This window comes from Macaca thibetana, chromosome 9, assembly GCF_024542745.1.
Source record: "Macaca thibetana thibetana isolate TM-01 chromosome 9, ASM2454274v1, whole genome shotgun sequence".
Classification (NCBI taxonomy): domain Eukaryota; kingdom Metazoa; phylum Chordata; class Mammalia; order Primates; family Cercopithecidae; genus Macaca; species Macaca thibetana.
In genome coordinates, this window is record NC_065586.1 from 114,154,088 (window position 1) to 114,179,303 (window position 25,216).

Sequence of the window (25,216 nt, forward strand, 5' to 3'; positions counted from 1 at the left end):
TGGATTAGAAGGGTGAAAGACTGGAAACTGGAAGATCACTTTAGAGGCTGACTTTCACAATAGCCTCTTCCCTCTAGGAAATAAACTCATCTACCTCCTGGTGAGGTTCAAATTAGGAATAAACGGGTGAGTTCTTTTTTTTCTTATGAAAAACTAAAGATGAAAGTGGAGATGCCTCACTACAACTAGTGCTTTAATTGCAATTTCTTACGGAAAGGACAGTTCTAAAACCTGCAAGTAACTGAAATTTGATTTTTTTGTCAGATAACTTTTGCTGGGACCTCTTGTATTCAAGCATCTTCATGGGCACTTGGGAGAAAATACTCAAATGCCATGTGAGAATCTAATAAAATTATTCTTTTTTGCAGTAAAAATAGCACTTCTACTAAAGTGCTGAAAGAATGATTTTTTTTAAGCAGGAGGAAAAAATGGAGAAGGAATCCTTTAGTTTCAGCTGGAAAGCCTGACTGTTGTTGCTTTTCTACTACTCGATAGCATTGCGTTTCCCTGCATTTATTTGCATCTACCTCTCCAGCTGAGCCACAATAAAAAGCACCTACCTCAAATACCTAGCAATAATGACTTAATTTGACAATTTGTATATGGTATTCTTTTATTACCCTTTAGGACCTTAATAATTAGTTTTTCTTTAGTGCAGTATTAAAGCATTAAAGGTCATAAATTCCACAGTCACCTGTATCCATTTATTGCTAATTTATTATAGAACATATCATAAACTTTCCTTGACATATAGGCCTCTTCATAACTATAAATCTTTTTTCAACTGTTTAGATAACTTATGCTTAAGTTCAAGAAGAGACCTTGAGGAGCAAATATTTAAAACATGTATTTATTACACATAATGGAGCAGGGTGGATAACCATGTGAAGTAATCATTTACATTTAGTATATTTATCACTTCAAACTCTTATAAAGATAAATTTGTTTTCAAGAGGGAAAAATGTTAAATGTCAAGTAGCTGTTTTCCTAAGTGCTTTAAAATGTCCAGCTGAATAAAGCCATCTTTCTAGTTAGGATAGAACACCAAAAAAGGTTTCTAATGAGATTAAATTTGTCACTAGTAACCTCAGTTAAGCTTAAAAACTTTGCAAACTTGATAGTTGTCTCTTCAGATGGCAAATGTATCATCTTAGTTGATAGAGGGTTGTTTCCTGTGTTTCAACTATGGAAATAACACGTTGTAAAAAAGTCACAGTTCCTGAATGCCTTTACCTTACTGCTTAAACTTCTGTATGGATGCATATTTGTGGCCCACATATATTCAAAAAGGGAGAGGAGAAAATCAACTTGCTGGAAAATCCATTTGTTGAATGAATAATTTGCTGAAAATCACATTGCTTTCATTAATGTTGTCTAATATAATCGGTAACCATGATGCATGAGATAGTTGCAACACTCATAGGGACTTTTTTTCTCAAAGCTTTCATTGAGCTTTAGTTTTCTGCAGGCCAGTGGTTAGCCAAGCTAGACTATCACAGGTTTTATCATACTCTGACTTTGGGAAATCAAAAACTTTAAAGTGAATATTTTCAACTACAAATGTAATTGTATTCAGTGTCTAATGATTTATAAACAATGGGATGGGTTTTTTTCCAACGTATTTTTAGTCCAGCCTTCTGCAGTTTTCTTAATTTACCAATTAATCAACCCAATTCAATATGAACATTTTTATGCACATTTTAAACATTTGAGAAGTGCCCAATGTCTCAAATAGTAAATGCACATGAACTTAACATTAAACTGAACTGACAAGTCCACTACAAATGACTAGAGTGAAAAGAATACAGCAAAACTAAAGCTAAACTAAAACCAACACTTTGATAAACTATTGAACAGTTCAGCCACACAATTTGCTGAAATCTTGCTTTCTAACAGGGGCTATGTCTTCTTGATAGCATGTTCTACATGCAGCAGTGAAGTGAAGATTCTGAGAAGGGATTACCATACCTACTGTAAATAGAACTTCAAATTTGAAATACATTAGCTATAAAGAATTATGCAAGAAAGAGTAAAATTGTTGCAAATCCCTGAGGAATGCAATAAGATGAATAAAGACACAAATGTAAAATAACTAGAAAGATACAGGAGCTACCATATTGTGAATTCAATTCTGGCCTCTAACTGATTAAAAACAATAAGTTGAAATTGCTATGCCACTTGGGAAATTGGTGAAATAATCTTAAAAAATGCTAAAGACTCTGTTGAAATAGAAAATGGCATCAAAATCATTTTGAAAAATTGGTAGTGTATTAGTCTGCTTAGGATGCCAGAAGAGAATACTACAGACTGGGTGGCTCAAACAACAGTTTATTTTCTTATAGTTCCTGGAGGCTGGAAGTCCAAGTTCAAGGGGCCAGCAGGGTTGGTTCCTGGTGACGCCTCCCATGCAGCCCTGTGAATGGTCTGCTTTCTCTCTCTCCTTCCATGGTCTTTCCTCTCTGTGTGAGCATTTCTGATGTGTCTTCAGCATCTTATAAGGACACCAGTTCTAGTAAATTAGAGCCCCCCATTCTTTTGAGCTCATTTAACCTTAATTACCTTCTTAAAGGCCCTGTCTTCAAATACAGTCACCTTGGGGATTGGAGCTTCAACATACAAATTTGGAGGAGACACAGTTCAGTTCATAACAGTATGAACTACAAAACTACAAAATTCCTATGTAAGTTAAAAGTCATAAATCCTGCAGTTACCTGTGTCTATGTACTGATTTATTATGAATTGCTGAAAATTTTGGTTCCTTTCCTGAATATTAAATATTATTCATAAGACTGAATAGTTTTATGATCTCTAGCTTTTGATAAATTTAACTCTCCTGTTAAGCTATAAAAAACATCTCTGATAAATCACCATCCCTGTGATCAATGTACATAAAATTTATGCTAGGCAAAAATCATCAAATTTCAAGTAATTTTAGTAAATTTTATAAATTTGGCAAATTGGTGATTCAGAGACTTTTTATTATTTATAAATTATTCAGCCATAGAAAACGATGCTAGGAATAGTCATAGTCTCACCAATATCACAATTGGCAGTAGAATGGTCTTGTGTATGGTGATGACAAGCTAGAAGAGGTCTCCAGAATTCTTTGGATATCATTTTAAATATTCCTAAGGGCTGGATGGTCCTAAAACAATGAAAGAATGCAAGATTTCATCAGGTCAGATAGAAAATACATTTGCAAATATAAGGCCTTCATCAGAGCCAAAGGTCTTTAGAATTCGACACATCCTAACAGTCAAAGAAACGCAAAATTCAAGCAAGGGTTCAAACTGGAAAAGAGTTACAGGTCTCTGTGAGTAGACAAAGAACTAGGCAATGTGAACTCTGAGCCCAACTTCTTTCACATTAAAAAACTTAATAGCCTTTTTGATATATAATTCTCTTACCATACAATTCATCCATTTGAAATATACAGTTTAGTGGTTGTTGGTATAGTCACAGATAGGTGCTACCATCACCACAGTCAATTTTAGAACATTTTCACCTCAAAAAGAAATCCTATACCCTATAGCTACCAGTCCCCTATCACTGCATCTTTTCCCCCAGCCCTAAGTCACCACTAATCTGCTTTCTGCCTCTATAAACTTTCCTGCTCCAAACCTTCAAATGAATGAAGTCATATAATATGTGATCTTTTGTAACTAACTTATTTCACTAAGTGTGTTTTCAAGGTTCATCTATGTTGTAGCACGTATCAGTACTTCCTTTTTTTTTTTCTGGCTTCTTTTTAAGATTTATTTATCTTTGGTTTTCTGCAGTTTCAGTATGATATGCCTAGGTGTATTCTTTTTGGCATGTATTCTACCTGGTGTACTTGGAACTCCCTGGATCTGTAGTTTGGTGTCTGACATTAATTCAAGGAAATTCACAGTCATTATTGCCTCAAATATTTCTTCCATTCCTTCCTTTCTTCTCCTGCTGCTATTCCCATCATGCATGTGTTACATTGATAGTTGTCCTACCATCCTTTGATATTCTATTCCATTTTTTCAGTCTTCTTTCCCTTTGCTCTTCAGTTTTGAAAGTTTGTATTGACACATCCTCAAGCTCAGAGACTCTGCTTAGCCATGTCTGGTCTACTAATGAGCCCATCAAAAGCATTCTTCACTTCTGTCACAGTGTTTTGCCCTCTGTCATTTCTTTTTTATTCTTTCCTAGAACTTCCGTCTCTCTGATTACATTATCCACCTGCTCTTGCGTTTTGTCTACTTTTTCCATTAGAGCCCTTAGCATATTAATCATAATTGTCTTAAATTTCCAGGCTGATAATTCTGACATTCTTGCCATATTTGAGTCTGGTTTTGGTGTTTGCTCTATCTCTTCAAACTATGTTTTGGGGGTTTTTTGGGGGTTTTTCTTTTTTTTTTTTTTTTTTTTTTTTTGCCTTTTAGTATGCCTTGCAATTTTTTGTTGAAAGCTAGAGATAATGTACTGGGTACAAGGAACTCCAGTAAATAAGCCTTTAGTAATGTGACGATACTGTGTGGAGGGGAGAGAAGGCATTCTATAGCACCATGTACCATGTATGTTTTTTTTTGTTTTGTTTTGTTTTGTTTTGTTTTTGAGACGGAGTCTCGCTCTGTCGCCCAGGCTGGAGTGCAGTGGCGCGATCTCGGCTCACTGCAAGCTCCGCCTCCCGGGTTCACGCCATTCTCCTGCCTCAGCCTCCCGAGTAGCTGGGACTACAGGCGCCCACAACCGCGCCCGGCTAATTTTTTGTATTTTTAGTAGAGACGGGGTTTCACCGTGGTCTCGATCTCCTGACCTTGTGATCCGCCCGCCTCGGCCTCCCAAAGTGCTGGGATTACAGGCGTGAGCCACCGCGCCCGGCTCATGTACCATGTATGATTCAGCCTTGGTCTTTTAGTGAGCCCAGGTCCCTGGGCTGTGAACTTCACAAATGCTTCCCAGTAACCCTGCCAAACTTCCCCAACCGTGGGTGCCAGAGGAGGCTGGAGTTGGGCATTTCTCTACACCCAGGTTGGTTAGGCTCTGGTAAAATAGTTTCTTTTCAGGGCAGGTCTTGTTAAGAAGAACAGAGTGCTCTGCATACTCCAAAATCATTCCTTTTCTCCTCCCCCTGCCAGAAGCATGAGGGGGGTTTTTCTCTGTCTCCACTTTTAGAACCTGGGAACCAGGTTCCAGTTAGAACCGGAAACCAGAAGTTTGTTCCTGAGGTTTTAGAGCCAAATCATATTCCATTGTATGCCACATTTTGTTTATCCATTTGCCTATTGACAAGCATTTGGGTTGTTTTCACCTTTTGAATATTCTGAATAATATTGTTATAAACATTCATGTATAAGTTTCTACATGAACATATGTTTTCATTTCTCTTGGGTATATACCTAGTAGTGGAATTGCTAGGTCATATGATGACTCTACATCTAATCATTTAAGGAATTACTGAACTAGTTTTCAAAGTGGCTGCACCATTTTACCTTCCTACCAGCAATGTTTGAGAGAGTTCTAATTTCTACATATCCTCATCAATACTTGTTGTTACCAAACTTTTTGATTCTTAATGTAATTTTTTAAAGTATTTTAATTGTGATAAACTACATGCCACATAAGTTTTACCACATTAACCTTTTTTTTTTTTTTTTTTTTTGAGATGGAGTCTCACTTTATCACCCAGGCTAGAGTGCAGTGGCACCATCTTGGTTCACTGCAACCTCCACTTCCTGGGCTCAAGTGCTTCTGCTGCTTCACCTGCCTGAGTAGCTGGGATTACAGGTGCACACCACCACACCTGGCTAATTTTTGTATTTTTAGTAGGGACAGATTTCACCATGTTGGCCAGGCTGGTCTTGAACTCCTGACCTCAGGTGATCTGCCTGCCTCGGCCTCCCAAAGTGCTGGAATTACAGGCATGAGCTACTGTGCCTGGCCCATATTAACCATTTTTAAGTGTAGTGTTCAGTAGTGTTAAGTACACTCACACTGTTGTACAACCATTCTCCAGAAATCTTCATCTTACAACTCTAAAACTCTGTACCCATTAAAAAAAAAAAAACAAACAAAAAAAACTCCACATTCCCCTGCATCCCCAGCCCCTGGCAACCACCATTTTACTTTCTGTCTCTATGAATTTGACTACTCTAGGTACTTCACATTAGTGGAATCATGCAGCATTTGTCTTTTTGTGAATGACGTTTCACTTAGCATAATGTCTCAAAGTTCATCTATGTTGTAGTATGTATCAGAATTTCCTTCCTTTTTACGGCCATTGAGTGTATATCCTACATTTTGCTCATCGGTTCATCCACCACTGGACACATAAATTGCATCTACCTTTTGGCTATTGTGAACAATGTTGCTATAAATATAGCTGTACAAATGTCTCTTGGAGATTCGGCTTTCTTCTTCTTCTTTTTTTTTTTTTTCAAAGACAGGATCTCTCTCTGTTTCCCAGGCTGGAGTGCAGGGGTGCAATCCTAGCATGCTGCAGCGTCAAACTCTTGGGCTCAAGCAATCCTCCTCCCTCAGCCTCCTGAGTAGCTAGGACTTCAGGCATGTGACACCACACCCAGCTAATTCCATTCTTTTGGGTATATTCCCAGAAGTTGAATTGCTGGATCATATGGTAATTATATTTTCTGAGGGACTGCTATACTATTTTCCATAGCAGCTGCACTATTTTGCATTCCCACCAACAGTGCATAGGGTTCCAATTTCTCTACATTCTTGCCAACATTTTCTGTTTTTTTAATAGTAGCCCTTTTAATCGGTATGAAGTGATAGCTCATGGTTTTGACTTGTGTTTCCCTAATGATTAGTGATGTTGAGTTCACCTTCATATTTTGAAGTGCATGACATTTCAACCATGAAACAAAGTTCAATGAAACTCATCAGGGTCTTTAACAAGTCTAGTCCCTATGTGGGCCAAAATCTCTATGCACATGTGACCTAAATTACATGGCATGGTAACAGATTTCCTTGAGTGGGTAAGAATATTTTAGCTCTGGGGAGATTTAGAATTAAGTATAAGAAGGATTGCAATAATTAAAATGGAAATAATAATAGTTGGGGGTTAAGAAGAAAGCTGTTCATATTTCTTTTTTATTATTATTATACTTTAAGTTCTAGGGTACATGTGCACAACGTGCAGGTACGTTACATATGTATACTTGTGCCATGTTGGTGTGCTGCACCCATCAACTCATCAGCACCCATCAACTCGTCATTTACATCAGGTATAACTCTCAATGCCATCCCTCTCCCCTCCCCACTCCCCATAATAGGCCCTGGTGTGTGATGTTCCCCTTCCCGAGTCCAAGTGATCTCATTGTTCAATTCCCACCTGTGAGTGAGAACATGCAGTGTTTGGTTTTCTGTTCTTGCGACAGTTTGCTGAGAATGATGGTTTCCAGCTGCATCCATGTCCCTACAAAGGACACGAACTCATCCTTTTTTATGGCTGCATAGTATTCCATGGTGTATATGTGCCACATTTTCTTAATCCAGTCTGTCACTGATGGACATTTGGGTTGATTCCAAGTCTTTGCTATTGTGAATAGTGCCACAATAAACATATGTGTACATGTGTCTTTATAGCAGCATGATTTATAATCCTTTGGGTATATACCTAGTAATGGGATGGCTGAGTCATATGGTATTTCTAGTTCTAGATCCTTGAGGAATCACCATACTGTTTTCCACAATGGTTGAACCAGTTTGCAATCCCACCAACAGTGTAGAAGTGTTCCTATTTCTCCACATCCTCTCCAGCACTTGTTGTTTCCTGACTTTTTAGTGATTGCAATTCTAACTGGTGTGAGATGGCATCTCATTGTGGTTTTGATTTGCATTTCTCTGATGGCCAGTGATGACGAGCATTTTTTCATGTGCCTGTTCATATTTCTTATTTTATAAATTTGTCTTTTTGGAATGACAGTCTTACGACTTCAGTTGAAAATTTCTAATTGTGTGATTTTGACTTAGGGTGACCAGTTTGTCCTGATTTGCTCAGAATTGTCTTCATTTTAAAATAGAAAGCTCTGTATACCAGGCATCTCCTCAGTTAGGGATGGTTTATCATTTTATTTAGACTTGAGATTTTAAATTGAAATTGTACTAAACTCATATACAATATTGGACCATTTAAGAGAACTTCAGTGTATTTAAGTTTAATGTACAAGATATAAAACAGCTTCTTAAGTATCTGCTGCAGTTTCTATAATATAGATAATTGAAGTACTTAAAAATATAGACTATATTAAATTTATAAGCAAAGTTTAAATATTTTAAAGTGTTTAATTAGTGAGACCAAACATTATTAAAAGCCCACTTAAAAATAATTGTTAACATTTGCTGTACTTATATACAGACTAAAGAGATTTGTGAGCTGAACTTAATGGCTATTCATCTGGAAGACAAAAATCCCATTTCATTCTGTGTTGCCACAACCCAAACTTAAGTTTAAGGTTTTCCTTAGTTAAATTAAACACCAATTGTTTAAACCAAAAACAAATTGAGAAACAGTCTTTACTAAGCTACTCTAAAGGACACCAAAAATTGGTATCAACTACAGCTCATGATATTCAAAAATACTTCCATTTATGGAGTTTCAAAAGGACTCAGATTATCCTGGTAACATGGGGTACATTAACAGTTATCCAGCAAATCAATAGAACATATTAATTATTGTAACCATACATATATTTGAAATGAAAACATCATTTTTGAGAGTGTGAAGATCAATTTAAACTGTGTTTTGTTGTTTTGAGGAGACAGCTCACCTTCATTGACTGACATTTTCAGCTAAAAAATGGTCTCAGTACTTTCCTTCTCTTGATGGAGCACTGCCTCCGTAATGTCACTAAAGATTAAACAGGATTAATGCCCATTCTAATAATTTGTAAATATCACTACATTTAAAGATTCTAAATTGCTTATACTTAAGCAGGCTTAAAAGGAATGACCTCTTAAGATTTGCAATGGCCTTTTTTTTTTTTTTTTTTTTTTGCTTTATTTTTCTGACAAAAACTATTTTTAGAAATATAGTTTATCGTGCAAACTTTACCAAAGTGGTAATTTCAATAGAAAGTCTAAGAAAACATGACGTCCAAAGAACGACCAAGCTATAGTCAACAATACTTATAGGCTCTCAGATTCATGCGTGTTCTTTGCAGGCTGCGAGAGGCCTGTTATCCCACTTGGGGAAAGCTAGACTTGAATACTGATTTGAAGTATCACAACCAGTGACAATTGCTTCCTAGCTACTCCACTTTGTTATGTGCTTATCTCTGGAGTATGTTCCATCCCAAGCATGGCTCATGGCTTCTGGTCTATCCAGATCAAAAGCAAGAGAAAGGCAGCATGTGTCTTCCACTGTAATCTGTGACACCACAGCAGTTTCCCTGGTAGGGATGTACAGAGTAGCCCTGCAGAACTCACAGATTATAACAAACTGCTGCTCTGTTACCCCAGAGGAGACTAAGCGATGATCTGGAAGACAAAAATCCCATCTTATTTTGTTACCAAAACCCAATCTTAAGAATAAAATACTTCTGGGGAAAAACCATAACATTCCAAAAGACAGTTTATTTTAATAGAGATGCTATTACATTAAAGACAATTGCAGCCTTCTAATTCACTCTTAGTTTAAATTTATCATGGTTGAAGGAAAAAGCCTAGGTTAATCATATGAACACATTTTTATCAATATGAATCTGAAATGTTTTTGAAAAGCCTGTTATATAAATTATTAGAAAAGTTAGATTTTCCAAAAGGTTAATATTTATTTTTAGCAAGAATGATTTCTTAAATTATAGTTTTAAAATGTTAATAATTGCCAGTGATTTCAAATAGACTTCCTTTTATCAAGGAGCTGAGATCTTTTGGTTCACTAGACCTCCTTGATCTTAGGCTGTATAAATTGTTTAGCTTTATTTGGTGCCATAGGGACTCCTTCAAACTTATCAGAAGCCTCAGTTTAATACAGAAAAAGAGAGGCTCAGACATGTCAGTATAATACTGTTAATGTTTTCCACATTTATGATTTCAGGGTCAAAGTCAAACCTCTTATTGTATTAATAATAGCAAAGCAAAAATAGGCTTTGTAGTTGTGAATTCATGGTTTTAAAGAATAATTTCCCTATGTTTTTATTAATTCAAGCCATCCATTGAACCACTCAAGGATTCCATTATATATTTGAATGATGTATCTCATATTGTACCTTTAACTTTGGAAGACTATGAGAATGGATATGCGTGTGATTCTTTACAGTCATCAACATAGGATATTTCCTTTGTTCAAAACTTATGTTAATAACATTAAAAGTTATATTTAGTAAAATGAACTTTAGAGCTTAGTAGTAAAATAATTAAAAGCCAGTTTTCCTCTACTCATTATTTAAAAGAGCATGGTTTGCAAGATAGTTCACATGCTATGCATTATAAAGCATGGCCATATATTCTGGATTCTGTTACTATCTGATTTGTAGACCCAGCAATAATCAGAATTTTAATAAAAAAGTTACAAAGAAAATCCAGACAGCCTCCGCTTACCAAGCCCTTTCCTTTTGAGAGTGTATTGAATCCATGTTCCATTCAGCACTGATTAGTGGTAAAACTAAACCAAAGCTGTCGGCATATTGCAAAAGGCCTTTGCTTGACCAAAGCTTTTGTTTAAGACAAAGCTGCCATTGATGTCCACCCCAGGTGACAGGGGGTGAGAATGGAGTGACTTGGCAGCTTCTTTTTCTACCTGTGGGTCTTGCCCTTCTGTCTTTCCCACCTGACACCCTTCCCCACCTTAAACTTGATATTGGTGGATGGGAGCAGGAAGTCACAGTGCAGCTAAAATAAAGATGCTCGAAGCTCCCTCTTCTGTATGGCAGACCTGGATTGTGTGCCTCTCAGACGGGCAAGCTTGTCTTTCCTACCGCCCTAAGAAATATATCCTTACTTAGCCAAACCTATTTCCCCTTCCTGAGGGCCTATGCAGGCAAGCACAACACAGCAGTGTTCTATGTTAGACTTTGCACCAGGGTTCACTCAGGGCCTGCTGGTGGCTGTGAGAAGAACCTCTCAGCTGGAATGGTTCATAAGTGAATGGTAAAGCCTAGGTTTCAATTACTTTGGAGAATGGAACATTTCTTAACTTTCTTTCGTCACGAACTTCATGGTATCATTTGTCATGCCGTTTTGCCAGCTATGTACTTTTGTACATAGTTTTGTTTGATTTGCAACTCACGAACATCAATCAAAGAAGCTGTTTCATTTTTAAGAAATAGCAAAGAATATCTTGCCTCCTTCTCTTGTTTCATAGGTGAGTTATATGGCATGTGGAAGCTGAGAATTCAAACTCAATTCATGCTAACTCTTTCCTAAAATTAGGAGAACATTTCTGATTATAACTCATTCCCCTATTTACAAGGTCAGACATTTTGACTTGTAATGAACCAAAGAAATATCATGCTTCTGTGTTTGCAAAATTATGTTCTAGAGATATTGATTGGTATACTGTGGCCAAATAATTTTGGGAACAGTGGGTTAAAGAGAGCTAAAGATGTTTCTTTGCTGAGTCTTAGAGGCAGTATACCAAAGTGGTTAGGAGTGTGGACTCCGGAGAGTCCACTGTGATTTAACTTTTGACTCCACCACTGACTAAATGTGTGATCTTGGGCAAGTCACTTAATATCTCTGCACCTCAATTTCCTCATCTGCAAAATGGAGCCAGAAATAGGGCATATCTCTCAGGGTAGTTGTGAGAATTACTTGCATTGATATATATCTTATATATAAAGCCCTTAGAACAGAGCCTGACACAACAAGATAAGCACCATGTATGCCTTGTATTAGCTATTATTGCTATAATTATTAAGTTTCTAAAGGGGAGATAAAGCAGTCAGCCTTTCCCAATCTTACTTATTTGTCCATCCATCCATCCATCCATCCATCCATCCATCCATCCATCCCTCCATCCATCCATCCTCTTCTGCCCAATATAAACAGCCTGAAGTGAGAGAGAGAGAGAGAATTTGAGAAGTAACAAAAAATTGCATCCTCGTTTGTATTATCTATTACTGCTGCCCGCTTTTATTGGGTATTTGCTTATTCACTTTTTCTTGTTTTAAAGAATGGATCAGAACACAATTTGAGGCCAACCCGTAGAAAGATTGAAATATTACATTATTTATCAATTAATTCCTGCAGGCTTCCCCAAAGTCCTCTCTCTCACTCGAGAATGGACATTTTGCAAACAGAAATCACAAATATACTAATTTCCTTTATTTATTAACCAAATTTTGTTTGAGCGTCTGCTGTGTGCCAGGGACTGTTCTGGGCACTGGGGACACAGCAATGAGTGAAATAGAAAAACATCCCAGGTTTCATGGAGCTTAGATTCTGTCGATAACCAATAAGCAGCTCTAGAAACCAATAATGAAGCCACAATCAAGTCATCAAATCTGCTACATTTCTCAAGGCTTCTGAATACATAAAAAAAGAACAAATTGCAAAATCAGATTTCCTAAATGTTAGTGTATTTCAAATGATATTTTATAAATTAGTGCTTTAACACAAAGAGAATACAGAATATGTAATCTCTTTTAGAAATTATCTCAAAAGTAAAAGAGTTTGAGACCTCAGCTGGGCCATAAGGGGCTCTTGTAGGCCCCCCCGCAACACCCGTACCTACCTACCTTATCCCACCCCAAACTGATGCTGGATTTCAGTCTCGGTTAGAACTCAATGAACTAATCTGCCATTTTTCAGCTAAAATAATGAAGGTTTTTTCCCTCTCAGCTTTTGTTCAGGTTAAACTTCTTAGACATATAGTTTATTTTTTATCTGGACTAGTTTTTTGTTTTGTTTTTTTTTTTTTTAGTTTAAGGAGCCTATAAAATAGCATATCAACATTAAAGCCTGACATCAAATTAGAAAAAGGCATACATGCCATTTTTTAAAATTTTCAAAGAGATATGGAGCCATATATGTCTCTGTCTCAGACTAGAATCAAGCACTGAAATAAGACACATGCGATGACTACAGTTCAACTCACTAATGTTTTGTTCCTGACATGCAGTTTTGGTACATGATAACATTGAGTAGTTGTTTAATTTTTAATTACAAATATAAAAATGATACTTAACCAGGCTGGATGTTGGACTTTTAGATAATTTTAAGATAGGGAAATTGTGAATACACAACTATTTAGTGCGTTTGGTTAATAAACTCAGAAGTATATAATTGTTCTAATATTTTAACTTGTGTTTTCTTCTTCTTTTTTTTTTTTTTTTTTGACGGAGTCTCTCTCTTTTGCCCATGCTGGAGTGCAATCTCGGCTCACTGCAACCTCTGCCTCCTGGGTTCAAGCAATTCTCCTGCCTCAGCCTCTCGAGTAGCAGGGATTACAGGCATGCACCACCACAACTGGCAATTTTGTTTTTTCAGTAGAGACAGGGTTTCTCCATGTTGGTCAGCCTGGCCTTGAACTCCCAACCTCAGGTGATCCGCCTGCCTTGACCTCTCAAAGTGCTGGGATTACAGGCGTGAGCCATGACGCCTGGCCTGACCCACTGCACCCAGCTGTGTTTGCTTCTTTAGTTACCTGATCGACACTAAGATAAAGCATTTTATATCTTTGGGAAATGCAGGATCTCAGAGTTATAAATTTTTAGATTTAGAACGGGGCTAGAAGACCCTCTCATTGGACCTACTCCTTTTACAAATGGGGAAACATAAGACCAGAGTGGGTGGGGTCAGTTGTCTTTTGATTGAATCACAATTTTTGTCATGAACAAAACATTTTATTTAGGTCTTATATAAAATAAGATCCTTGTATGCTACTAAAACCTTCTGTATTATGCATCATATCATGAAAGTGTCAGTGAACCTACCAAGCAGAAGTAATGTTAAGTTTAAAAGTATTAAGTACTTTAAAACAGTTTGCTTTTGACATATCTTTTGGGTCATTCATTTTAAAAATCAAAACAAAAAATTTCTGTTTTCTTCACTTAACCATTTCTAACTGAATTAAGAAAAAACACAGGAAATAAATGATACTCTTTTCTTTTTCTTTTTCTGCATTTGTACCTGGATTTCTAAATCCAGCCATCATTTTCTATGCTCAAATTAAATAAAATGGGAGGCTGGGCAGTTGCCCAGTGTATTAGACCATTCTTACAGTGCTATAAAGAAATACCTGAGGCTAGGCAATTTATAAAGAATAGAGGTTTAATTGACTTATAGTTCTGCAACCTGTACAAGCTTAGCGCCAGCATCAGCTTGACTTCCAGGGAGGCCTCAGGGAGCTTTAACTCATAGTGGAAGGCGAGGTGGGAACAAGCACAGGACATGGCAAAAGCAGAAGCAAGAGAGAGAGTTGAGGGGGAGGTACCATACATTTAAACAACTAGATCTCATGAGAACTTACTCACTATCATGAGGACACTACCAAGCCATGAGGGATCTGCCCACGTGACCTAAACACCTCCCGCCAGGCCCCACCTACACGGGGGATTACAGTTCAACATGAGATTTGATGGGGACATTCAAACTATATTTTTCTGTCCCTAGCCCTGCTAATCTCATGTCATTCTCACATTGCAAAATACAATCATGGCTTCCCAACAGTCCCTCAAAGTCTTAACTCATTCTAGAATCAACTCAATCAAAAATCCCACGTCCCCAGTCCAAAGTCTCATCTGGAAATGAGTTCCTTCCACATATGAGTCTGTAAAATCAAAACAAGTTATTTACTTCCGAGATACAATGGAGGCATAAGCATTAGGTAAACATTCTCATTCCAGAAAAGAGAAATCGGTCAAAAGAAAGGGGCTACTGGCCCCATGCAATTTTGAAACCCAGCAGGGCAGTCATTAAATCTTAAAGCTCCAAAATAATCCCCTTTGACTTCATGTGCCACATCCAGGGCACACTGGTGCAAGAGGTAGGCTCCAAGGGCTTGGGCACCTCTATACCATGGTTTTGCAGAGTTTGCCTCCAAAACAACTCTCATAGGTTGTTGAGTGCCTGCAGCTTTTCCAAGCACAAACTGCAAGCTGATAGTAGATCTACCATTTTGGTATCTGGAGGATGGTGGTCTCCTTCCCACAGCTCAACTAGGCAGTGTCCCAGTGGGGACTCTGTGTGGAGCTTCTAGTCACACATTTCCCCTCTGCACTGCCCTAGTAGAGGTTCTCTATGAGGGCTCTAACCCTGCAACAAGCTTTTGCTTGGGTGCCCAGAGTTTTTCATACATCCTCTGAAATCTAGATGGAGGCTGCCAAGCCTCCTTCACTGTTGCATTCTGCATACCCACAGGCTTAACATCACATGGAAGCCACCAAAGTTTATGGCTTGCACCCTCTGAAACAGCAGCCTGATCTGTATCGGGGCCCTTTGAGCTGAGGATGTAACCAGAGTGGGCAGGATGTGGGGAGCATTGTCCCAAGGTTGTGCAGAGCAGTGTGAAGCTGGGGGGAGAGTGGGGGAGTTGGGTAGGGGTGCAGGTGTGAAGGGGGAGGGTGTCCCTGGGCCTGGACCGTGAAACTATTCAGTCTTCCTGGGTTTCTGGTCCTGTGATGGGAGGGGCTGCCTCCAAGATCTCTGAAATGCCTTTGAGGTCTTTTCCCCATTGTCTTAGCTATTAGCACATGGCTACTTTTTAATTGTGCAAATCTCTCTAAAAAGTGGTTGCTCCACAGTCTCCTTGAATCCATCTCCTAAAAAAGCTTTTTCTTTCTTTGCCACATGACCAGTGTGCAAATTTTCCCAACTTTTATGCTCTTATTCCTGTTTAAATATAAGTTCCAACCTTAAGTCATTTCTTTGCTCCCACATCTGAATGTATGCTGTTAGAAGTAGCCATGTCATATCTTGAATGCTTTGTTGCTTAGAAATGTCTTTGGCCAGATATCCTAAATCATCACTCTGAAGTTCAAACTTCCACAGATCCCAAAGGCATGAATAGAATGTAACCAAGTTCTTTTCTAAAACATAACACAGGTGACCTTTGCTCCAGTTCCCAATAAATTCCTCATTTTCATCTGAGACCTCATCAGCCTGGACTTCACTGTCCAAATCACCATCACCATTTTGGTTACAATCATTTAGCCAGTCTCTAAGAAATTCCAAACTTTATTTCATCTTTTCATCTTTTTCTGAGCCCTCCAAACTCCTCCAAACCTCTGCCTGTTACCCAGTTCCGAAGTCACATTCACACTTTCAGGTATCTTTATAGCAATGCCTCATTCCTTGGTGCCACCTTTCTGTATTAGACCATTCTTGCATTGCTATAAAGAAATACTTGAGACTGGATAATTTATAAAGAATAGAGGTATAATTGGCTCACAGTTCTGCAGGCTGTACAAGCATGGCACTGCATCCGCTCGGCTTCTGCAGAGGCCTCAGGGAACTTTTACTCATGGAAAAAGGCAAAGCAGGAGCAGGTATGTCACATGGCAAAAGCAGGAGTGAGAGGGAGAGAGAGAGAGAGAGAGAGAGAGAGAGAGAGAGAGTGTGTGTGTGTGTGTGTGTGTGTGTTGGGAGTAGGGGAAGGAACCATACACTTAAACAACCAGATCTTGTGAGCACTCTTTCACTGTCATGAGGACAGCACCAAGCCAGGAGAGATTCCTCCCAATGACCCAAACACCTCCCACCAGGCCCACCTCCAACACTGGGGATTACAATTCAACATGAGATTTGGCAGGGACATATATTCAAATTAGATCACCCAATCATAAAATATAGTGTTAGAATTTCTTTCTTTCTTTTTTTTTTTTTTTTTTTTTGTTAACAGGTGTATTTCCTATCATTGTGTAATAAAAACTGTGCCTCAATTCATTATTTCAATTACTATGTTAGAGTCTTTACTTTTAGAATATGATCTCATGCCTCCAATATTTTGATGACCTTATGTAATTAATATGCAGTTTCATGGAGGAATGTGAAGTTAGGTAGGACGTGGGGACATCGAGGTCCTTTTCTCACAGTGAAACCATGCTTTTGTAGAACTGACTGCTTACTCTCCCTGGGAGACATGAATGTGTTATCCCCGCTTTGTTGGAAAACAAATGTTATATATAGTCTCTGTGGAGTGTGTCAAGGTAAGGGGTTGAAGGAGAGGAAAACATGATGGTGAGAAGGGATGCTGGAATAATTTAAAGCATAAGGGATCAGAAAAAGAGAAGAGAGTCACCAAGGAAAGAAAGGAAGCATCAGCTGCATGTACTTCTGACAAGTGGGTTTGTGGCATGTCAGTGCCTGAGCCTCTCATCTTTCTTTGTAAAATCATTCAACTTTGGGATACTTCAAACCAATGTTTCCAAAAATCAGTGGCTTTTAGGTGGCAAATATTTTTCTAAACATAAATATGTCTCAGCCAGGAGCAGTGGCTCAAGCCTGTAATCCCAGCTACTCGGGAGGATGAGGCAGGAGAATCACTTGAACCAGGAGGTGGAGGTTGCAGTGAGCTGAGGTTGCACCACTGCACTCCAGCCTAGATGACAAAGCAAGACTTGTCTCAAAAAATAAAACATAATAAAACAGGCCAGGCATGGTGGCTCACACCTGTAATCCCAGCACTTTGGGAGGCCGAGGTGGGTGGATCACCTGAGGTCAAGAGTTCAAAACCAGCTTGGCCAACATGGTGAAAACCCTACTCTACTAAAAATACAAAAATAAGCTGAGTGTGGTAGCTCATGCATGTAATCCCAGCTACTTGTGAGGCTGAGGTGGGAGAATCGCTGGAACCTGGGAGGCAGAGGTTGCAGTGAGCTGAGATCACGCTATTGGGCTCCAGCCTGGGCAATGGAGCAAGACTCCATCTCAAAAATAAAATAAAAATAAAAAACAAACAAATAAATAAATCTGTATACACTTAATACATACTGTTTCAGAAAAATATATATTATATATAAATGTAATAATCATACATATAATATGCATACATTATATATTCACATTTCATAGTATATAATATATACATAATATATAAATGTATTTTAAAAATAAATATGTAAATATATATGTAACCAGCACATCTATGTATGATAGTAAAAGAAACTTCCCCTTAACAAAATAAATAAATTATGAGTTTTTTAAGGTCAAGTTTGCTAACAAGGATTAACTAACTTATAGGTAGTGATGCTTGAATATGTCTAAAATCATGAAGATCATATGTGAATGACACACTTAGGAAATATATCTCTAAAAAGACCTTTTGTTTGTAGGTTTATCTTTCAGCTTTTTAAAGTTTACCAGTGTAAGGTAGTGATCCTGAAAAGGATGAGGATGAATTCTTGGCAGAACTGACTTTTTCAAAGTGCACGTGCTCCCTGCTTACCTCCCCACTGACACATTCTGACAGGTCTCTATATTCCCTTCCCTGCTCCCTCTGACTGTGCATAGTGTGGATGCAGAGGAAACGGCTGAGAACAACTAACTCCAGTAAGGCATTCCTGGTTCATTCAGGTCCAAAGAAGGGAGGGGGAAACAGCCACAACAAAGCAGCCCCCAATACACATGCATCACACACACACACAGAAACACACACACACGCTCACACTCACACAGTTTCTTTATCCACTATATTGCAGGCCATTCAATATAGCAGAAAAAAAATTCTTGAGACAAAACTGTCTACTTGGAGACATTTTTGTTCAGTTGATTAATTCTGTAATTTTACATTTTTTGAACACGGAAGCCAAGGATATGGTTCATAATATTTTCAGTCTAGAAACAGCTGAATGAAGTAACAATCTTTTAAGAAGGGTCCTCAGAGCGAAGCAGGTTCATTTTCTAGAAGAACAAAATCCTTCTGGGCATTTTTGTGTGTTCCGTTCAAGACTGAGAGTCCAAGAGGGACTTGACAGATGTGATTGTCATAGTGTACTGGGACCAAATTACTCTGGGTATCAAGAACTGAATGTTAAAATAAAATTGGAAAGTTATTTCTTTCCATGCTGTCCCCTTCTCTGAATTTCCAAAGCATTTGTTTTGTAAAATCCTAAGTGGAAACAGATTTTGGTGCCATAATTTCAAACAAACCATCTCTTTTTGAACTCTGCAGCCTGGAACACAATAGCATATCAAGTTCACAAAATTTCAGATAAACCACGTTCAAGCTATAAAAATGACCCCCCCCCCAAAAAAAGTCTTAATTTTTCCTACATCTCGTTTCTTTTTCTCACAGTACTTTAAGGAAGCTCAGCTTTGCTGTCTCTTTGGTAAGAGTTGCTGCTGTGGAGACACACACTGTTGCCCGATGGCTGAATCTATTCATAATTTAGTTTAAGTTATCTTTTCCTTTTTGTAGAGTCATTTTGACCACATTTGCCATTTTGTGAGGCACAAAGTAGGCATTAGTGAGTGACTGAACACTCAAAGAAATAAGCTTTTGGATTAAAATTGGGAGGCATTAACTATCATTCACATAAGAGCTGTCTTATCAACCTGTTTTTACAACTTGCTCTGAGATACAAAAAAAAAAAGATAGAAAAGTATTATTGTTCTGAGTCCTGCATTTTCCCTAAACTAGTGTGCTTAAAGCAGTTAAATACTACCATATTGCTTTTTAAAGTCATTTAAAAATATTCTAAGTTCAATAATCCATTGAAAATTCAAATGTCATTATCATTATCTATTTATTTGGATACATATGGCTGTCTTTGTTTAATTAACTTGTTGAAAGTAGTACCAATAAATACTTTTAGTACCAATAAAAGTATTAAAATAACCTGAATAAATGACCAGAATAAATAAAATGACTTGAAAGTAGCTCAGAATAATTGGAAATAGAAGCAAGAGAAGCCAGAATAATTCCTCTTCAATCAGGTACCCAAATGTTTTATTATTGTACAAATGACTTATACATATATTATAGTAGCCCAGACGTTTTTAAAAATATTGACATCCTTTAGGGCAAAAAGGTGTAAATCTCTAAGAGGTAGAGTAGAAAACATGATTTATTCTGTTTTCCTAGCATTGCTAGTTTCCAGGTGTTCACCTTTTGATCCAGCTACAGGCAATGATTTTCTGAAGTGGTTTCTGATGGTGTCTGACATCATTTATAGTACTCTTGAACAATCTTGTAATGTGCTAAACTACACCAAATTAAGTGAGTTAGTGGCCAAAAAAGAGTCCAATAGACCCATGGGTATCATGAGTGTTTTGCTACTTGCTGCCTCTTGTATTCACTGCTCAGAGGGAAGAAGTGAAGTTTTTTTGATCCTCTGATATCTCACAAGTGGTGGATTTGGTGGAGAGCTATAGAGAATCTGGGACAAGTAGGAATAGATTGAACAGTCTTAAGCATGTGGAAGTTTACAAGTTGCCAGACTGTGTCCTTTGTAATCATTCATTTATTTATTCATTCAGTCAGTCAATCACCAAATATCCATTGAAGTGCTGCTTTCTGTAACATATGGCAAAATATGTTGTGTGGGAAATAAAGATGAGAGAGATCATGATCTTGAGCTAAAAGAGTTTATAGTGAGAAAGAGAGATGGTATAGAGAAATGAGTTGACATGAAGGCACAATCATATGTCAACATATAAAGCAATAGCATGTATATGTTCAGAGGTGGGAGAGATTCCTTCCATCTGGAGTGATCAAGAAAATACTCATTCATATGCCCATTGGTTTATCACATATACATAGTCAGGGACTATGATAAGCACTGAATACAGAACAGTGAAGGAGAGGGTAAGCAGACAGTTAAAATATATTCATCTGATCATTCAAACAATATATATTGAGGGTATATTGAAGGTCTACTGCACGACAAGCTTTGTTCCAGGCTCTGGGGTTTGTTTGATGAATAGGCAAAGCACTTTCTCTCACAGATCTTACATTCTAGTAGGGAAGATAATCAACAAGCAAGTAAATACATCATAATGCAATTTTAGAACATTAATGCTGCAAAGAAAATAAATTGGTTTAGCAGGGTAGATGATGAAAAGACATGGAAGTCTATTTTACATTGGATGGCTAGGGAAAGGCTCTGGAAGGGAAAGATCTAACTGGTGAGAGAAGTTGGCCAGAGAAGACCCGGATGCCATGGCAAGTGCCAGTGAGAGGGAGGAGCGTGGGGATGTTGAGGAACAGATAGGCAGCCCAAGAGGTGACCAAAAGGGAGGTAGTGGAGGGGAAGCTGGACAGTGGCTGGGGCCAGATCATTTGGGGCCCGTGAGTCCATAGTCCAAGAACTTGGGCAGCTACTGGAAGGTTTTAATCAGGAATGTGATGGGATCTGAGTTTAAGAGTTGGCTGGAATTGTTCAAGAATGGAAGAAGCAGGCCGGGCACAGTGGCTCAAGCCTGTAATCCCAGCACTTTGGGAGGCCGAGACGGGCAGATCACAAGGTCAGGAGATCGAGCCCATCCTGGCTAACACAGTGAAACCCTGTGTCTACTAAAAAAAATAAACTAGCTGGGCGTGGTGGCGGGCGCCTGTAGTCCCAGCTACTCGGGAGGCTGAGGCAGGAGAATGGTGTGAACCCGAGAGGCGGAGCTTGCAGTGAGTGGAGATCGCTCCACTGCACTCCAGCCTGGGCAACAGAGCGAGACTCCATCTCAAAAAAAAAAAAGAATGGAAGAAGCAGAGAAACTACTTAGTATGTTGAAGCAACAGTCTAGAAGAAAGATAAGGAGTAGCTTGGACTTGTGTAGTAATAGTGGATTGGATGAGGAGTAATCAGGCTTTGAGTAACTTTTTTAAATAGAGAGGATAAAGCTGATTCATGGGATGTGAAGTGGGAGAAAAAGAGAGGAACCAAGATAACTCCTATGGTTTTAGGCCTGAGGAACTGTGTGGATTTTTGCACACTTGACTGAAATGAGGAAGACCTGGAAGAAAATGGCTTGGGAGAGGAAATTAAAAACTCTGTTTGAGCATTATATTGGTTTCCTAGGGCTAATGTAACAAATTACTATGACCTTGGTAGATTAAAACAATAGAAATTTATTCTCTCACAGTTCTAGGAGCCAGAAGTCCAGGTGTCATCAGGGCCACGCTCCCTCTGAAGGCTCTAGGGGAGAATCCGTCCTTGCCTCTTTCAGCTTCTAGTGGCTCCAGACATTCCTTAGTTTGTAGCTACACGGCTCTAATCTCTGCCTCCATCTTTACATGGCCTTCTCCTTTGTGTCTATGTCTTCTCTTCTGTCTCTTTTAAGGACATTTGTCATTAGATTTAGGGCCCACCTGGATAAACTAGGATGATTAATCTAGAGATCCCTAACTTAATTACACCTGCTGTGACATTTTTTCCAAGTAAGTTAATGGTCATATTAACTTTATGCATGGTGTTAGGGTTAGGACATGAACATATCATTTGGAGGCTACCAACTCAGTCCACTACTGGCATAGCAAGTCCAAGAGGTCTTGTAAAAGACCAGGAGTCACCTATAAAGGAGGCAGGAGAAAATTAAGACAGCATTGTGGTCCTGGAAGCCACAGCATTTCAAGGCAGAATTTGTGACTGACAGTGTCAGATGTTGCTGAGAAGTCCAGGAACATGAGAACAGTAGACTCATCACGGGGTGTGATAATCTGGTGGCCTTGACATGTGTGGTGTCACTGGAATGGTGGGGCTGAAAGGCTTAGCAGCATGGATTACAGATAGAATATGCGGTAAAGTAGGAGAGAGTGCCAGAAAGGACCTCTCAATCAAGGAGTACAGCATGCTATGAGAGAAGATGGGCAGCCAAGATTTGGGTGGGGAGGGGGCAAAAAAGATTTCAGGAGAACTGACATCTGAATTGAGACCTGAAGGCTGAATCCCATTTAGCCAGCAGCCAGTCCAAGAAAAAAAAAAAAATAGGAAGAGAGTTTTTTAGATATCTAGACTATAAGGAGCCACCAACAGGTTTTATGTAAGACAAAGATGTAAACAAATTTGCATTTCAGAAACATGACTCTGGTTGATGAGTAGTGAATGAATTAGTGACTAAAGGTAAGTAGCATGGGGTGTGTTGTTCCAATCCAAGCAATACCTGGTAGCAGCCTTTACTGAGAAAGAGGTGGTAAACAGGGGTGATATTAATAATATTAAGCAATCAGTGCTCTAGAGTCACTGGCCAATCAAAATGGATGCTGGCTCCAACAACTGTAAATGTACTGGCACAGGACCGCAGAATATGATCTGTTTGTATACTTAGGAAGGACTGAATAGGTCTTAGAGCAATTGAGAGGTTATCGTTGACAAGATTTGTTTATGGATAGCTTTATTACTTAGGAGCTCAGCAGGATAAGTAGGTCTGCCGAGAGGAGGTGGGCAAAGTTTCAAGTTCAGTTTGGGTCAAGCTGAATTCAAGGAGTGGTCCAGGCTAGGTATGGTGGCTCATGCCTGTAATCCTAGCACTTTGGGAGGCCAAAGCAGGCAGATCACTTGAGCCTAGTGTTAGCAACATGGCAAGATCCCGTCTTTACAAAACATTTAAAAATTAGCTGGGTATAATGGCACATGATTGCAGTCCTAGTTACTTGGGAAGCTGAGGTGGGGGGTCACCAGAGCCTGGGAGGTCCAGGCTGCAGTGAGCCATGACTGCACCACTGCACTCCAGAAGCCTGGGCAACAGAGTGAGACCCTGTCTCAAAAGAGGGAGTGTTCCAGACCTGTAAGTGCAAATGTCTGCTAGGCTTTGGAGAGGGCTGGGCTGGCAGTATGGATTCAGGCATCATCAGCATGTGGACAGGTAATGAAAGCCTGGAGAGGGAACGAGTGCACCAGCGGAAAACCAGAGTCAGCAGTAAAGAAGGCCAGGGATAGAAACACCAGCCCTTGATGCATGAGCAGAGGATGAAGAGGCTTCAAAGAAGTGAGAAAAGGAGGGCAGAGAAGAAAGACAGAAGCCAGGAGAACTCAATGTCAAAGAAGCAAATGGACAAAGTGAACCAGGAAGAAGGAAATAGTCAGAGGAGTCTTGTGCCACAAAGAGATCTAGAAAGAGACAGAAGGGAAGATTCTTTGGGCAGAGCAGCAACAATATCATTGATGAGTTTGGCAAGAGCAGTTTCAGTGTGATGGTGGAGGTAGACGACAGACAGTAAGGAGGTGACAGGGAGAGGTAAGAATATAGAAACAGTGAAGTTGGAAGCTCTTTCAAGGTAAGAAGGGGATGGGAAATAAAGTATTAGCTGGAAGGGAATGTGGAGCTGGGGAAGACCTGAGCATGTTGAAATGCTTCCTGTGCTCATGGATTCCACATCTTTTGTTCATAAATTGGGAAGGCAGTCTGTATCAGGTTCTCTGGTGGCTTCGGGATGGGAAAAACTCGACAGAGAAGGACGTATTGAATACCTAGGTGGAAAAGTGAAAACTGAAGAGGCTGAAGATTCTGAGAAGCCGGGAGAGGGCAGGATAACCCTTAGACCCGTATGAAAAAAACTGCCTCCTCCCTTGAAACCAAAGGGAAAACAAAGGATGATTGCCAAGGTAGATTTGAAGGTTATGTGGCAGAAGTTGATGGGGTTACTATCTTGTGTTTTATATTTTCGTAGCCATTTGGAGGAGGAGTGAGACTAGATGGATGAATCAGCTTTCAGCTCCCATCACTACAGAACTATTCTTGTCAAGGTCACCATGACCTCCAATGTTGCTGATGGTCCTCATCTTATTAGCAGCATTGGATGCAATTGATTGTTTCCTGTTCCTTAAAACACCACTTCTGTAGCTTTATCAGATATATTTCGTACATTACTTCAAATGATTTGGACCCCACTTCTTACTCCAGCCATTGCTCTGGGGAAACTGTTACATATAGGGTTCACCATGTCTTCCTTCTCTTGCTTCCTGTCCTGGGGTTTCCAGGCCACCCTCTTCCTTAGCTACTTAGTGTGGTGCAATGGGTCAATGAAAATGGGAGGTCATGAGAGGAAGGGGAGAGGACATGATGGCAGAGATGAATCTTCAACAGGGGAAGAATAACACAGACTTCCTCTCACCTAGGCTTATCTAGCTACTGCCATTTAAAGTTGATATTATTCATCTCTTTGCAATAGAATAGAAGCTACATGAGGGTAGGGATTTTTATGTCTTGTTCATCACCCACCATATAGAACTGTACCTTGCACATAGTGTACTTTCAATAAATATTTGTTGAATGAATAAATGATAGAATTAATCATGTGATTTGTTTATGCAGCCATGAATATCATCAAAAGGGCAATCTGGGTGGAAGAAACAGCTTAAGCAAAGAGTGGAAGACTTTTCAAGTTACATGTCAAGGGCAAGGATTAGTT

The 25,216-nt window shown here is 39.0% G+C and overlaps 1 protein-coding gene across 7 annotated transcripts in view; it reads left to right on the forward strand.

Moving 5' to 3' along the window:
• The window catches only part of LOC126962694 (protein CASC2-like), a 162,396-nt gene that overhangs the window by 22,156 nt on the left and 115,024 nt on the right, over positions 1 to 25,216 (forward strand). Inside the window, exon 3 of one of the 7 annotated variants that reach the window (XR_007728774.1) lies at positions 2,570 to 4,437. The exons of the other annotated variants lie outside the window; for them this stretch is intronic. The gene's annotated coding sequence lies outside the window, so the exon portion shown is untranslated. Of the gene's footprint in view, positions 1 to 2,569; positions 4,438 to 25,216 lie in introns of those variants that run through there. 7 annotated transcript variants of the gene reach the window in all.